Source organism: Schistocerca americana, chromosome 10 (genome assembly GCF_021461395.2).
Source record: "Schistocerca americana isolate TAMUIC-IGC-003095 chromosome 10, iqSchAmer2.1, whole genome shotgun sequence".
NCBI lineage: Eukaryota > Metazoa > Arthropoda > Insecta > Orthoptera > Acrididae > Schistocerca > Schistocerca americana.
The window spans coordinates 56,334,049-56,348,068 of NC_060128.1; positions in this window are offsets into that span (position 1 = coordinate 56,334,049).

The following is a 14,020-nucleotide window of genomic DNA, read 5'->3' on the forward strand; positions in this document are numbered from 1 at the left end:
CTACCAATACTCTTCAAAACTTCGAATGACTCTGCTGTGGGTTTGCTCCATTGTGGCCCATTACCTGTCAGCATGTCAAGAGTCAGCACTGTCTTTCCGTTGGAAGGACAACAGTACTTCTTCAAGACTGCATGGAAATCCACTACTTCTGTGTGCATTTTCTTTTACTGCTCAGACTTTGAGAAAAACACTGCTATGTTATGTACGATCAGGACTGTCTTTATAAACTGTGAGAAAATTTTAGCTTTTGACCAACATTGTATCAATAAGAGTGTGCATTTGATTTCTTTGTTATTGTAATTATGAAAAATTTTATCAAATCATTATTGGCCACTGCCCAAAAAAAAATTTTGTAAAATTTTTTGTGGGGAGCATGGAGCTATGTAAGTAGGCTGTTTATGTTTTCTTATTGGCAACGTTACGTAGCGCTCAATATGAAAATCAGTGGCTGTGCTGTGTGCAGTCTGTGGCTAGTTTGCATTGTTGTCTGCCATTGTAGTGTTGGGCAGCGGCAGCTGGCTGTGAACAGCGCGTAGCGTTGAGCAGTTGAAGGTGAGCCGCCAGCAGTGGTGGATGTGGGGAGAGAGATGGCGGAGTTTTGAAATTTGTCATGAACTGATATATATTATGACTTGTGATGATATTAAGGTAAATACATTGTTTGCTCTCTATTAATATCTTTCATTTGCTAACTACCCCTATCAGTAGTTAGTGCCTTCAGTAGTTTGAATCTTTTATTTAGCTGGCAGTAGTGGCGCTCGCTGTATTGCAGTAGCTTGAGCAGCGAAGATTTTTGTGAGGTAAGTGATTTGTGAAAGGTATAGTTTAATGTTTGTCAGGGCCATTCTTTAGTAGGGAATTTTGAAAGTCAGATTGCGTTGCGCTAAAAATATTGTGTGTCAGGTTAAGCACAGTCCTGTATAATTGTTCAAAGGGGACGTGTCAACTTGATGCAGCGAAATAAGACATATGTCACATCTACAATTAGTGTTACATGCTATGAAATGGTATAAAAACAGTGTAATGTCTCTTGCAGCGGTCTCTCCGCGATATTTTCAGAAATTTTTTATAAATTATATAACTCAGTACATATCTTGAAATATCGCTTCTTATCTTACCGATTCCTAAACTTTAATATACGATGATTGTCAATGCAAAGTAGCTTCAAGCCCTATTATTCCTTGGAGCGTCCATTTACTCCATAGAATAGCTTCTCTGCTATCTATGTTTTCTCTTATGAAAAGAGGGATTCAGATATTGCCGATTAGCCGTGAAAGAACGAAGATGTATATGTATGTATTGTTGAGCTAGTCGCCATCTTGATGAGATTCTGTATGAGAGTTAATTTAATACATGAACTAAACTGAAGTAAGTGTGTTCGCGTATTATTTAACTGATTATTATTGACAGTGTCTGCTTACTACGCTGTGTTGCACGGGATCAGTGGGGAACGTCTGATTTACACTGGACGAACCTGTCGTTTTGTGCGCTCCAGATATCCAGTTTATTACTTCCAATAAATGGGCTAACACGGTCTTACCAGCAGATCTCCGGTCTTCCCCATGTGATCACCGAAAGTTAATAATTATTACAAATGTTTTCAGGAGATCGGCTGACAATTTTCGTCGCACCGAGACTTCGAAATTGCTTCACTGCCTATGGAACTTAAGTTAAGCTCAATATTGAACTGTGTGAATGTGATAAGCCCGCTTTGTGAATGAAGATTCCCTTAATATACGCATGTTTTTTACTATCCTGATCAGTGAAGGTAAATCAGGCCGGTGTGAGAGAGGTTATTAAATTTTAGATCCCACAAAAAATATTAAAACAGCTACACAGAGAATAACATTTTCGGACTGATTCGATTTAGTGTCGGAGAACCTTAATTTACTTCTACTATGTATATGTATCTCGTCTTCACCTCCTTGTGTGATACAGGATCCGATTCTGTGTCTCTGTCTGTGTCTGTGTCTATGTCGTTACTACGTACTGTCTTATTCTAGCTACAGTCTCGCCTGTTTGTTCAAAAAATGGTTCAAATGGCTCTGAGCACTACGGGACTTAACTGCTGAGGTCATCAGTCCCCTAGAACTTAGAACTACTTAAACCTAACCAACCTAAGGACATCACAAATCACCCAGTCATCACGAGGCAGAGAAAATCCCTGACCCCGCCGGCAATCCGCCTGTTTGTACGCCGCATATAGTCCTCCCGACACTTCGTCTGCGATATTGTTGATATCTCCTTGAGCAGTGTATTGACTCGTGCTACACCTTGTATTTAGATTGCTTTGGTTTTCCTTTTCTTCCCCTGACATGTTTGTTTGATATGTTGTCTGTCATTAAGTGGCTCCTCGGTTTTCTTTTTCCCTCTGCTATCGATATCTGCGTGTTTGCTTCCGGGAAACTGCTATGGAGGACGTGAGATCTTTGACTGGTGGTAACTTCGTGTGGTGGCGCGGAAGTAGGGGTGTGGCTCGCCAGCGCGGACCAGGCGTGGTCGGCTGTACCGAGTCGCCACGTGGTGTGTGTCGGCTGTGTGTAGCGAGCGGTCGACTCGACGGAAGAGCTCCCTGCTTGTTGGTTGTACACAGAATCGCCCCACGAGTAGATGCTGTTCATTTCAAAAAAATGCTTCAAATGGCTCTGAGCACTATGGGACTGAACATTTGTGGTCATTAGTCCCCTAGAACTTAGAACTACTTAAACCGAACTAACCTAAGGACACCACACACATCCATGCCCGAGGCAGGATTCGAACCTGCGACCGTAGCGGTCACGCGATTCTAGACTGAAGCGCCTAGAACCGCACGGCTACACCGGCCCGCGATAATGATAAGAAGTAAGATACATAAGAAGTTGTGGATGTATTTTAAATTAAAATAAAATGTGTATTTGATGGAACAAACGAGAGCTGGAAAATTGGCTTAAATATGATTTGACAGTTCTTCCCTTTTGTACCTTCTGCATGTATGCTTACTCCTGTTAAAAATGTGTTGTCTTGACAGTGGTAATACTTAATTTAATGTACTCATTAGGTTGTAATGTGTTTCCGAACTTAAGGTAACAGTGGAGATTGGGAGTTGATTTGAAATCTCATAATCAGCTGCAGCAAGTGCGAGCGCTTGGTAAAACTTCGACCCAGTCACACCTGAAATAAGACATATATCACATCTACAGATAGTGGTACATGCTATGAAATGGTATAAAAAACAGCTACACAGAGAATAACATTTTCGGACTGATTCGCTTTAGTGTTAGAGAACCTTAATTTACTTATACCATGTTTGTGTGTTTATCTCGTCTTCACCTCCTTGTGTGATACAGGATCCGATTCTGTGTCTCTGTCTGTGTCTGTTTCTTTACTACGTACTGGCGATCTGACCGACGTGGAGCCTGTCTTTTTCTAGTAGCGTATAGTCTCGCCTGTTTGTATGCCGCATATAGTGTTCCCGACACTACGTCTGCGATATTGTTGATATCTCCTGGTATCCTGAACTCGGTCTTGTGTGTCCTTTGGCATCGCCGATGAGCACTATGTGCACAGATGTGCCATCTACATCTACATTTATACTCCGCAAGCCACCCAACGGTGTGTGGCGGGGGGCACTTTACGTGCCACTGTCATTACCTCCGTTTCCTGTTCCAGTCGCGTATGGTTCGCGGGAAGAACGACTGTCTGAAAGCCTCCGTGCGCGCTCTAATCTCTCTAATTTTACATTCGTGATCTCCTCGGGAGGTATAAGTAGGGGGAAGCAATATATTCGATACCTCATCCAGAAACGCACCCTCTCGAAACCTGGCGAGCAAGCTACACCGCGATGCAGAGCGCCTCGCTTGCAGAGTCAGCCACTTTGTTAAACATCTCCGTAACGCTATCACGGTTACCAAATAACCCTGTGACGAAACGCGCCGCTCTTCTTTGGATCTTATCTATCTCCTCCGTCAACCCGATCTGGTACGGATCCCACACTGATGAGCAATACTCAAGTATAGGTCGAACGACTGTTTTGTAAGCCACCTCCTTTGTTGATGGACTACATTTTCTAAGGACTCTCCCAATGAATCTCAACCTGGTACCCGCCTTACCAACAATTAATTTTATATGATCATTCCACTTCAAATCGTTCCGCACGCATACTCCCAGATATTTTACAGAAGTAACTGCTACCAGTGTTCGTTCCGCTATCATATAATCATACAATAAAGGATCCTTCTTTCTATGTATTCGCAATACATTACATTTGTCTACGTCAAGGGTCAGTTGCCACTCCCTGCACCAAGTGCCTATCCGCTGCAGATCTTCCTGCATTTCGCTACAATTTTCTAATGCTGCAAATTCTCTGTATACTACAGCATAATCCGCGAATAGTCGCATGGAACTTCCGACACTACCTACTAGGTCATTTATATATATTGTGAAAAGCAATGGTCCCATAACACTCCCCTGTGGCACACCAGAAGCTACTTTATCGTCTGTAGACGTCTCTCCATTCTCGCGATAGGCATGAGTGTGAGTCTGTTTTAGGCCAATCGTGGGGAGATGCACGGGATAGGTTCCGTGGCCCGTGAGAATGTGCACCTTCCTGCGTGTTGGATTTATGTACTTGAAGTTCATCCGCTGGAGAAGAAATAGTAAACTCGTCTTTCCTTATCAGTTGTGTTCTGTTCTGTCTGCCATGTATCAATTCTCCACTTGTTTAATTTCCGTCTGTGGGTTACGTCTTGTCCAGTTATTTCTCTTATTGCGTCGCGTCTTTCCCCTTCAGCGAGTAGGCCGCTGCTCTGTGGCGGAATGTGTTATCTGCAGGGAAGACTCACAGCCCCCGAAATTCTGACAAGGGAACCTCCCCATCGCACCCCCCCTCAGATTTAGTTATAAGTTGGCACTGTGGATAGGCTTTGAAAAACTGACCACAGATCAATCGAGAAAACAGGAGGAAGTTGTGTGGAACTATGAACAAAATAAGCAAAATATACAAACTGAGTAGTCCATGCGCAACATAGGCAACATCGAGGATTATGTGAGCTCACGAGCGCCGTGGTCCCGTGGTTAGCGTGAGTATCTGCGGAACGGGAGGTCCTTGGTTCAAGTCTTCCCTCGAGTGAAAAGTTTAATTTTTTATTTTCAGACAATTATTATCTGTCCGTCCGTCCGTCCGATGCGAGGTAACTGCGCCGACTGTGAAACTGTTGCATTCATTTGTTGCAGTTTATGTGACAAACTCTTATGTTTTCATCACTTTTTTGGGAGTGGTTTTCACATCCACAAGAAAACCTAAATCGGGCAAGGTAGAAGAATCTTTTTACCCATTCGCTAAGTGTACAAGTTAGGTGGGTCGACAACATATTCCTGTCATATGACGCACATGCCGTCACCAGTGTCGTATGTAATATATCAGACGTGTTTTCCTGTGGAGGAATCGGTTGACCTATGACCTTGCGATCAAATGCTTTCGGTTCCCATTGGAGAGGCACGTCCTTTCGTCTACTAATCGCACGGTTTTGCGGTGCGGTCGCAAAACACAGACACTAACCTTATTGCAGTGAACACAGATGTCAATGAACGAACGGACAGATCATAACTTTGCGAAAATAAAGAAGACTCGAACCAAGAACCTCCCGTTCCGCAACTGCTCACGCTAACCACGGGACCACTTTTTTTTGTGTCATTTTGTTCGTTTTTGTTCGTTGTATTTGCTTGGTGCGGACGTCGCAAGAAACCCGTTTCAGTTCGTTGTTTGATCCATTAACTCAGTTTTTTTATTACAGAGGGAAACGAACACTCTGACCGAACACGCTGAGTTACCGTGCCGGCAACCACGGCGCCCCTGAGCTCATACTTTGTTGCCTGATGTTGCCTATGTTACGCATGGACTACTCAGTTTGTATATTTTGCTTATGTTTTTCATAGTTCCACACAACTTCTTCCTGTTTTCACTATTGATCTGTTTTTCAAGGCCTATCCACTGTGCCAACTTATAACTAAATCTAGGAGGGGTGCGATGGGGAAGTTCCCTTGTGAGTAGAACACTGCTCTGGCCGCGGCTCACAATGGCTTTATGCGTACCTAAGCACAACGGAAGTGCACAAGGCTAGCCGAAAAACAAGTTGACTCAAAGAGTCCTGTGTAATACGTCCTCGTTGTGTGCAGGGGTAGTCTGTATCTCACACTGCACACTCTTGCAAGTTTATGCACGAGTTTCCTCGCTTTGTTAATTGTCAGCTTGGCGTTTTCGTTAAAGCGTAAATGTTCGACAATATAAATGCCAAAGTACCTTGTCGTAGCTCCTATCCAGAGAGTGGCAAACCAGAAATTATCCCATTCTATAACGTAACAAAAGGCGGTGTGGATTCCCTGGATAAAAAATGTGCACCTTACACTGCAAGCCAAAGCATAAGGAGATGGCGCGCAGCAACTTTTTTAGCACTGGTGGATACTGCCTGCGCAGTAAAGGCTTGTCGCCTATACCAGTCTTTCAAGAAGACTCCAGACATAACACGTCTTGACTTCATGAGACCCTTAGCAAAGGCTCCAACATATCCCCTTATCATCACCATCAGTGTTCTGCCTAAAGGCAGGTTTTCACATGGTCGTTCTCCAGGCTGTCCGGTCTTCTGCCATCCTCTTCAGGTCTGCATAATTTCCTCTTCCCTTTATGTCGTCTATCGTCTTGTATCTCCTTCTTCCTCTCAGTCTTCTCCCATAAACCAATCCTGCCAAAGCATCTACTAGCAAGCACTCCCTTCTCAATGAATGTCCCAACCAGTTCTTTTTCCTTTCTCTCACGACCTTCAGCAGACATGTTCTCTCACCAATTATTTCCAATACACTTTCATTACTCACTCTTTCCATCCAGCTTATCCTCTCCATTCTCCTCCACATCAACGTCTCAAATGCTTCTAACCTTTTTTCATCCTCTCTTCTCAGCGTCCATGTTACTGCCCCATATAGTGCCACACTCCAGACAAAACATTTGCCAAGCCTTTTCCTTAGTCCTTTATCTAATTTGCCACATAAGAGTCTCCTCTTTCTGTTGAGTGCCTCCTTCGCTATGGCAGTTCGAGTTTTCACCTCCTGGTGACATCTCAAGTCTTCAGTTATTGTGCTTCCGAGATATTTAAATTCACTTACTTGGCTAATGGTAGATTGTCCTATTTTAATATTAGACAGTCTGCGTCTTGTACTGATGACCATACTCTTTGTTTTTGCTGTGCTTACTTGCGTCCCATATTCCACACAAGCTTCATTCAGATCTTTGAGCATGTTATTCACTGTCCGCTCACTTTCTGCCACTAATACCATGTCATCAGCAAATCTTATACATTCTATTCTCTTTCCACCAATACATATTCCTCTTTTCCCATCTAAGCTTTTCGCAATAATCTCTTCAAGGTTGTAACCTATCCATAAAAATATTTAAATTAAAATATGAACCATGTGTAAACTCCCCACGGAAATAATAATAAAAATGAATTTTTAAATATTGTTTAACCTACGAACAAAACCAGCTCCGATTTATTATCTCCGTGCAGAAATGCATTCACATTTAATGTACCCACAAAATTCTTTTCTCATTTAATGTTAAGTTCGAAACAGAAAAATTCCTAAACACCAAAATAATAAAAAAGTTCAGTAACCTGGTAAATTTTATGTCGACAGCAGCGCTGCGCCACGGCCCTGTACTCTGAATAAAAAAACAAAAAAAATTCCTAGCTCAGTAAAAACTGCGAATATATCTGCTCTTACCTAAAAAAATTTCGGCACAGCTTCGTGCAATGCTGGCCTATATTTTTTGCGATTATTGAAAGGAATGATCATGCATTGGATATATTCTTTAAATTCGTGCTTCTTTTTTTAAAAAATTACTTTATATTATAAAAATTATTATTGGGGCATTTTTTAAAAGAAATTGGATGACAGTTAACATACATTACTAGATATGCGCAAGGCTGCTTCTTTACCTTCTACAATAATACTCATCCTCCAGAGTCCCGACCAGAGCAGACCGCACACAAGCGCAGACAAGTGCAGACACGCGCCGACTACCGCAGACTGCTGTAGACTAATGCAGACTGATGCCGACTAGCGACAAGCAACAACTAACTACATACTGCTCTCTGGTCAGAGACTCTCCTAAGTCTTGCCTGTTGCAGGCAGCGCATATAGCGCATACCTCTTACAAGGTATACGTTAAACAACAGTGGGGAAAGGCAACAACCTTGTCTAACACCTCGTACAATGCTGCTCCTTTCTGACATTACATTTCCAATCCTTATCCCTACTTTCTGGTCTAAATATAGATTCTGTATCAGTCATCTCTCTTTCCAATCCACTCCTTTCCTCTTCAAAATATCCATCAGCTTGTTCCACTGAACTCTGTCAGAAGCCTTTTCTAAATCTACAAAAACAGCGAAGATTTCTCTACCTTTTTCCATATATCTTTCCCCTATAGTTCTTAGCAGGCCAATAGCATCTCTTTTTTCTTTTCCTCTTCTAAATCCGAACTGCTCCTCTGCAATCCCTCTATCCAGCTTGCCATATAACCTTCTATTGTACACTCTCAGCAAGACATTAGCTGCATGAGAAATTAGACTGAAATTAGACTGAAACACTAAAAAATGTGAAGGGCACCGGACCATATCCCCTTATGACGCACCGATTGCAGATAAGAAGTCTTACAAAGGAACTTACTGTTTCAATCAGACCCAAACTGCAGATACCAGATGAAGAACGTTCCCAACTTCACGCTCCTGAGGACCCTGTTGAAAAAAGAAAAACCTCTAACTTTTGCTCTCCGAAACAGAAGGGGAAGACTAAATATCCTTGTCAACAGTGTCGACGTGCAGTACGTCTTGAATAAATGTGTAAAATGTGCTTTGAAACGAAAAAGAAGCGTGTCTTTATTCAGTCAGTCATGGACTTCCGTGTAAAGTGCCCGTTTTTTCTCAGTATGTGATACACTGAAGAGCCAAAGAAACTGGTACAGCTGCTTAATATCGTGTAGCATCCCACGGAAACGCAGAAGTGCCACAACACGACGTGGCATGGACTCTGCTGATGTCTGTAGTAGCTCTGGAGGGAACTGACACCGTGAACCCTGCAGGGCTGTCCATAAATCCGTAAGAGTACGAGGGAGTGGAGATCTCTTCTGAACAGCACGTTGCAAGGCATCACAGATACACTCAATAATGTTTATGTTTAGTGGCCAGCGGAAGTGTATAAACTCATAAGAGTGTTCCTGGGACTACTCTACAGCTATTATGGACGTGTGGGGTGTCGCATTGTCCTGCTGGAATTGCCCAAGAGCGCTGGAATGCACAATGGAAGTCAATGGATGCAGGTGATCAGACGGGATGCTTATACACGTCCAACCCATCAGATTCGTATCTAGACGTATCAGGAGTCCCATATCATTCAAAATGCACGCGCCCCACACCACTATAGAGCCTCCACCAGTTTGAACAGTCCCTTGCTGACATGCAGGGTCCACGGATTCACGAGGTTGCATCCGTACCCGTACACGTCCATCCGTTCGATACTATTCGAAACGAGACTCGTCCGACCAGGCAACGCGTTTCCAGTCATCAACAGTCCAATGTCGGTGTTGATGGGCCCAGACGAGTGTCGTGCAGTCATAAAGGATACACGACTGGGCCTCCGGCTCCGAAAGCCCATATCGGTGATGTTTCGTTGAATGGTTCGCACGCTGGCGCTTGTTGATGGCCCAGCATTGACATCTGCAGCAATTTGCGGAAGGGTTGTACTTGTGTCACGTTGAACGATCCTCTTCAGTCGTCGTTTCTCCCATTATTGCAGCACCTTTTTCCGGCTGCAGCGATGTAGGAGATTTGATGTTTCACCGGATTCCTGATGTTCACGTTAGGTTCGTGAAATTGTCGAAGGGGAAAATGCCCACTTCATCGCTGTCTCGGAGGTGCTGTGTCCCATCGCTCGAGCGCCGCTCATACTCACTCAAATCTTTAGAACATGCAACCCATCTAACAACTGCGCCACATTCTTGTAGTCTTATGTAGGTGTTGCCGACTGCAGCGCCGTAATCTGCTTGTTTGGACATCTCTGTATTTGAATACGCATGCCTATACGTGTCTTTGGTGTGTCAGTGCATTTGCACTTTTGGCAATTAAATAGTTTTCAGCAAAGATGGCTCTTATTTATCCGAAATAAACTTCGGAGGTCTGACAGACCACTGCATGTTGTTTACGTGAGAAATATTAGACTGGAAACTTCCTGGCAGATTGAAACCGTGTGTTGGTAGAGCAGTTGCCCTCGAAAGACTTAGGCCCCGAGTTCGAGTCTCGGTCCGGCACGCAGATTTAATCTGTCAGGATGTTCCTTATCAGCGCAAACTCCGGTGCAGTGTGAAAATTTATTTGTGGAAATATTAGACATGTTGGTGTTGTTGTTGTTGTTATGGTCTTGAGTCAAGAGATTTGTTTGATGCAGTTCTCCATGCTACTCTATCCTGTGCAAGCCCCTTCATCTCCTAGTAACAACTGTAACCTACATCCTTCAGAATCTGCTTAGTGTATTCATCTTTTGGTATCCCTCTACGATATTTACCCTCTATGCTTCCCTCCAGTACTAAATTAGTTATCCCTTGATGCCTCAGAACATGTCCTACCAACCGGTCCCTTCTTCTAGTCAAGTTGTGCCACAAAGTTCTCTTCTCCCTAACCCTATTCAATACCTCCTCATTTGTTATGTGATCTACCCATCTAATCTTCAGCATTCTTCTGTAGCACAACATTTCGAAAGCTTCTGTACTCTTCTTGTCTAAGCTGTTCATCGTCCATGTTTCACTTCCATACATGGCTACACTCCGTACAAATACTTTCAGAAAAGACTTCCTGACCCGGTGTCAACAAATTTCTCTTCTTCAGAAACGCCTTTCTTGCCACTGCCAGTCGACATTTTATATCCTCTATACTTCGACCATCATCAGTTATTTTGCTCCCCAAATAGGAAAACTCGTCTACTACTTCAAGTGTCTCGTTTCCTTATCGAATTCCCTCAGGATCACCTGATATAATTCGACTACATTCGATTAACTTCATTTTGTTTTTGTTGATGTTCATCTTATATCCTTCTTGCAAGACACTGTCCGTTCCGTTCAGCTGCTCTTCCGGGTCCTTTGCTGTTTCTGACAGAATTACTGTAGTGGACTGGCCCGACAGCCAATCCACTATGACGGGTAGCCGAAAGGCACGCGTTTAAGCTCACGCAGTCTGGCGTGAGGTCTGGAACAGGTCAGAGAAATAAGACTAGCAAAATAGGTGGTAACTGGTAGAATACTTAACTTTAATCCATAAGTGGTGTACATCGGTCTCACGGTACAGGCATCACAAGTTAAATATCTATTGATAATGGCGCCTTGCTAGGTCGTAGCAAATGACGTAGCTGAAGGCTATGCTAACTATCGTCTCGACAAATGAGAGCGTATTTGTCAGTGAACCTTTCCTAGCAAAGTCGGCTGTACAACTGGGGCGAGTGCTAGGGAGTCTCTCTAGACCTGCCGTGTGGCGGCGCTCGGTCTGCTATCACTGACAGTGGCGACACGCGGCTCCGACGTATACTAACAGACCGCGGCCGATTTAAAGGCTACCACCTAGCAAGTGTGGTGTCTGACGGTGACACCACAATTACAATGTCAATGGGAAACCTGAAAGTTTTTCTTTCTTCTCCATGGGCTTTGATTCGAACGCTAAATTTTTCTTTTGTTTCCTTTACTGCTTGCTCAATACACAGATTGAATAAGATCGGGGAGAGGCTACAACCCTGTCTCACTCCCTTCTCAATCACTGCTTGCCTTCTGTTCCCTTGACTCTTATAACTGCCATCCGGTTTCTATACAAAATGTAAATAGCCTTTCGCTCCCTGTATTTTATCCCTGCCACCATTTGGAAGAGAGTATTCCAGTCAACATTGTCAAAAGCTTTCTCTAAGTCTACAATTGCTAGAAACGTAGGTTTGCCTTTCCTTAACCTATCTTCTAAAATACGTCGTAGGGTCGGTAATGCCTCAGGTGTTCGAACATTTCTACGGAATCCAAACTGATCTTCCATGAGGTTGGCTTCTATCAGTTTTTCCATTCTTCTGTAACGAATTCACATTAGTATTTTGAAACCGTTACTAATTAAACCGATAATTCGGTAATTTTCATACCTGTCAACACCTGCCTTGTTTGGAATTGGAATTATTATATTTTTCTTGAAGTCTGAGGGTATTTCGCCTGTCTCATATCTGTTGCTCACCAGATGGTAGAGTTTTGTCATGGCTGGCTCCTCCAAGGCTATCAGTATTTGACATGTTAGTTGCGGGTTAATGTGAGTGGTTTGCTCTTCCGGAAAAAAAAAGTCGCGTGACTAGGGCCTCCCGTAGGGTAGACCGTTCGCCGGGTGGAAGTCTTTCGATTTGACGCCACTTCGGCGACTTGCGCGTCGATGGGGATGAAATGATGATGATGATTAGGACAACACAACACCCAGTCTCAGAGCGGAGAAAATCGCCGACCCAGCCGGGAATCGAAGTCGGGCTCTTAGGATTGACTCTATGTCGCGCTGACCACTTTTGTTTTTTCTTTTTTTATCTATAAGTTTAGAAAGCACGACGATTACACTTTTTTTTCATTATCGTTCGTTGTAATTGGTCGTAATGGACGTTACATGACAGCTGTTGAAGTTCCTTGTTGATCCGTTGTCTCGGTGTTTTTGTTACAGAGACCAGCTGGCTCTCTGGCCGAACACGCTGAGCTACCGCGCCGGCAGCATTCAGCGGGCTGCCCTTCCGGCGGAATCAGCGAGTAAACTAATGATGCAAACGTCTTTTATTCGTTTATTTGAGCCAGGCAGGTGGACAGTTCGGTCGTCGTAGTCAGCGAGACACGGGCAACTGCTTAACCTCAGACCGACACCGCCACAAGGATACCAGCACGCGGCGAAGCAGGAACGCGTCAGCACGTCGAGTCCGTAGTTAAGGTTCCTGTAAGCTGCCTCGGGGCCTTCAGACCCAGGGACGGATTACCGTCAAGTATATTTGGAACACCTTCTTCCTAGGATCACAAATTTCGGAGTACACACAAACAGTTTGTGTGTGGTTCGGAATGTGCTCGTAGCGTTTGACGCGCGACAAGTATTTACGCGTCCATGGCGTCTGTGGCGGCCCCTAATGAGCGGCCGCGGCCAGCGTGTGGTGACGCGCCGCCTGTCATCGCCTCGTCCGCACTTCTTCAGCAGCAGACCATCTGGCCTGATAATGCAAACGGATTCCACAGCTGCTGTCCCCTTTGCAAGTCTGCCTACCGAAGAAACTCCCCAGCCGATTACTCAATGAAATTTTCTCGTATTATAGGATGGTTGTAGTTGAAATTTCATTGCTTCAATAGGGATGGCGATTATCGCTGAAAGAACAGGTTTTCTGTTATATATATATTTTTTTATTCCAGCTTAAGTGACCTGTTAAAACCGCTCAAAATAACCGGTCTGAAGAACCCGATTTTCTGCTTCTTTTTCTGTTCCTGAAGCGCCAAACAGACTGGTACAGGCAAGTATATTCAAATACGGAGACATGGGAAGAGGTAGAATACGGCACTGCGACAACAAGTGTCTGGCGCGTTTGTTAGATCACTTACTCCTCTTACAATGGCAGGTTATCAAGATTTAAGTGAGCTCGAACGTGGTGTTACGGTCAGCACACTCGCGATGGGACACAGCATCTCCGATGTAGCGATGAAGTGGCGATTTTCCCGTACGACCATTTCACGAGTGTACCGTGAATATCACGGATCCGGTAAAACAACAACTCCGTTAGCCGCTCGCTGTGGCCGAGCGGTTCTAGACGCTTCAGTGTGGAACCGCGCGACCTCCACGGTCGCAGGTTCGAATCCTGCCTCGGGCATGGATGTGTGTGATGTCCTTAGGTTAGTTAGGTTTAAGTAGTTCTACGTTCTAGGGGATTGATGACCTCAGATGTTAAGTCCCCTAGTGCTCAGAGACGTTTG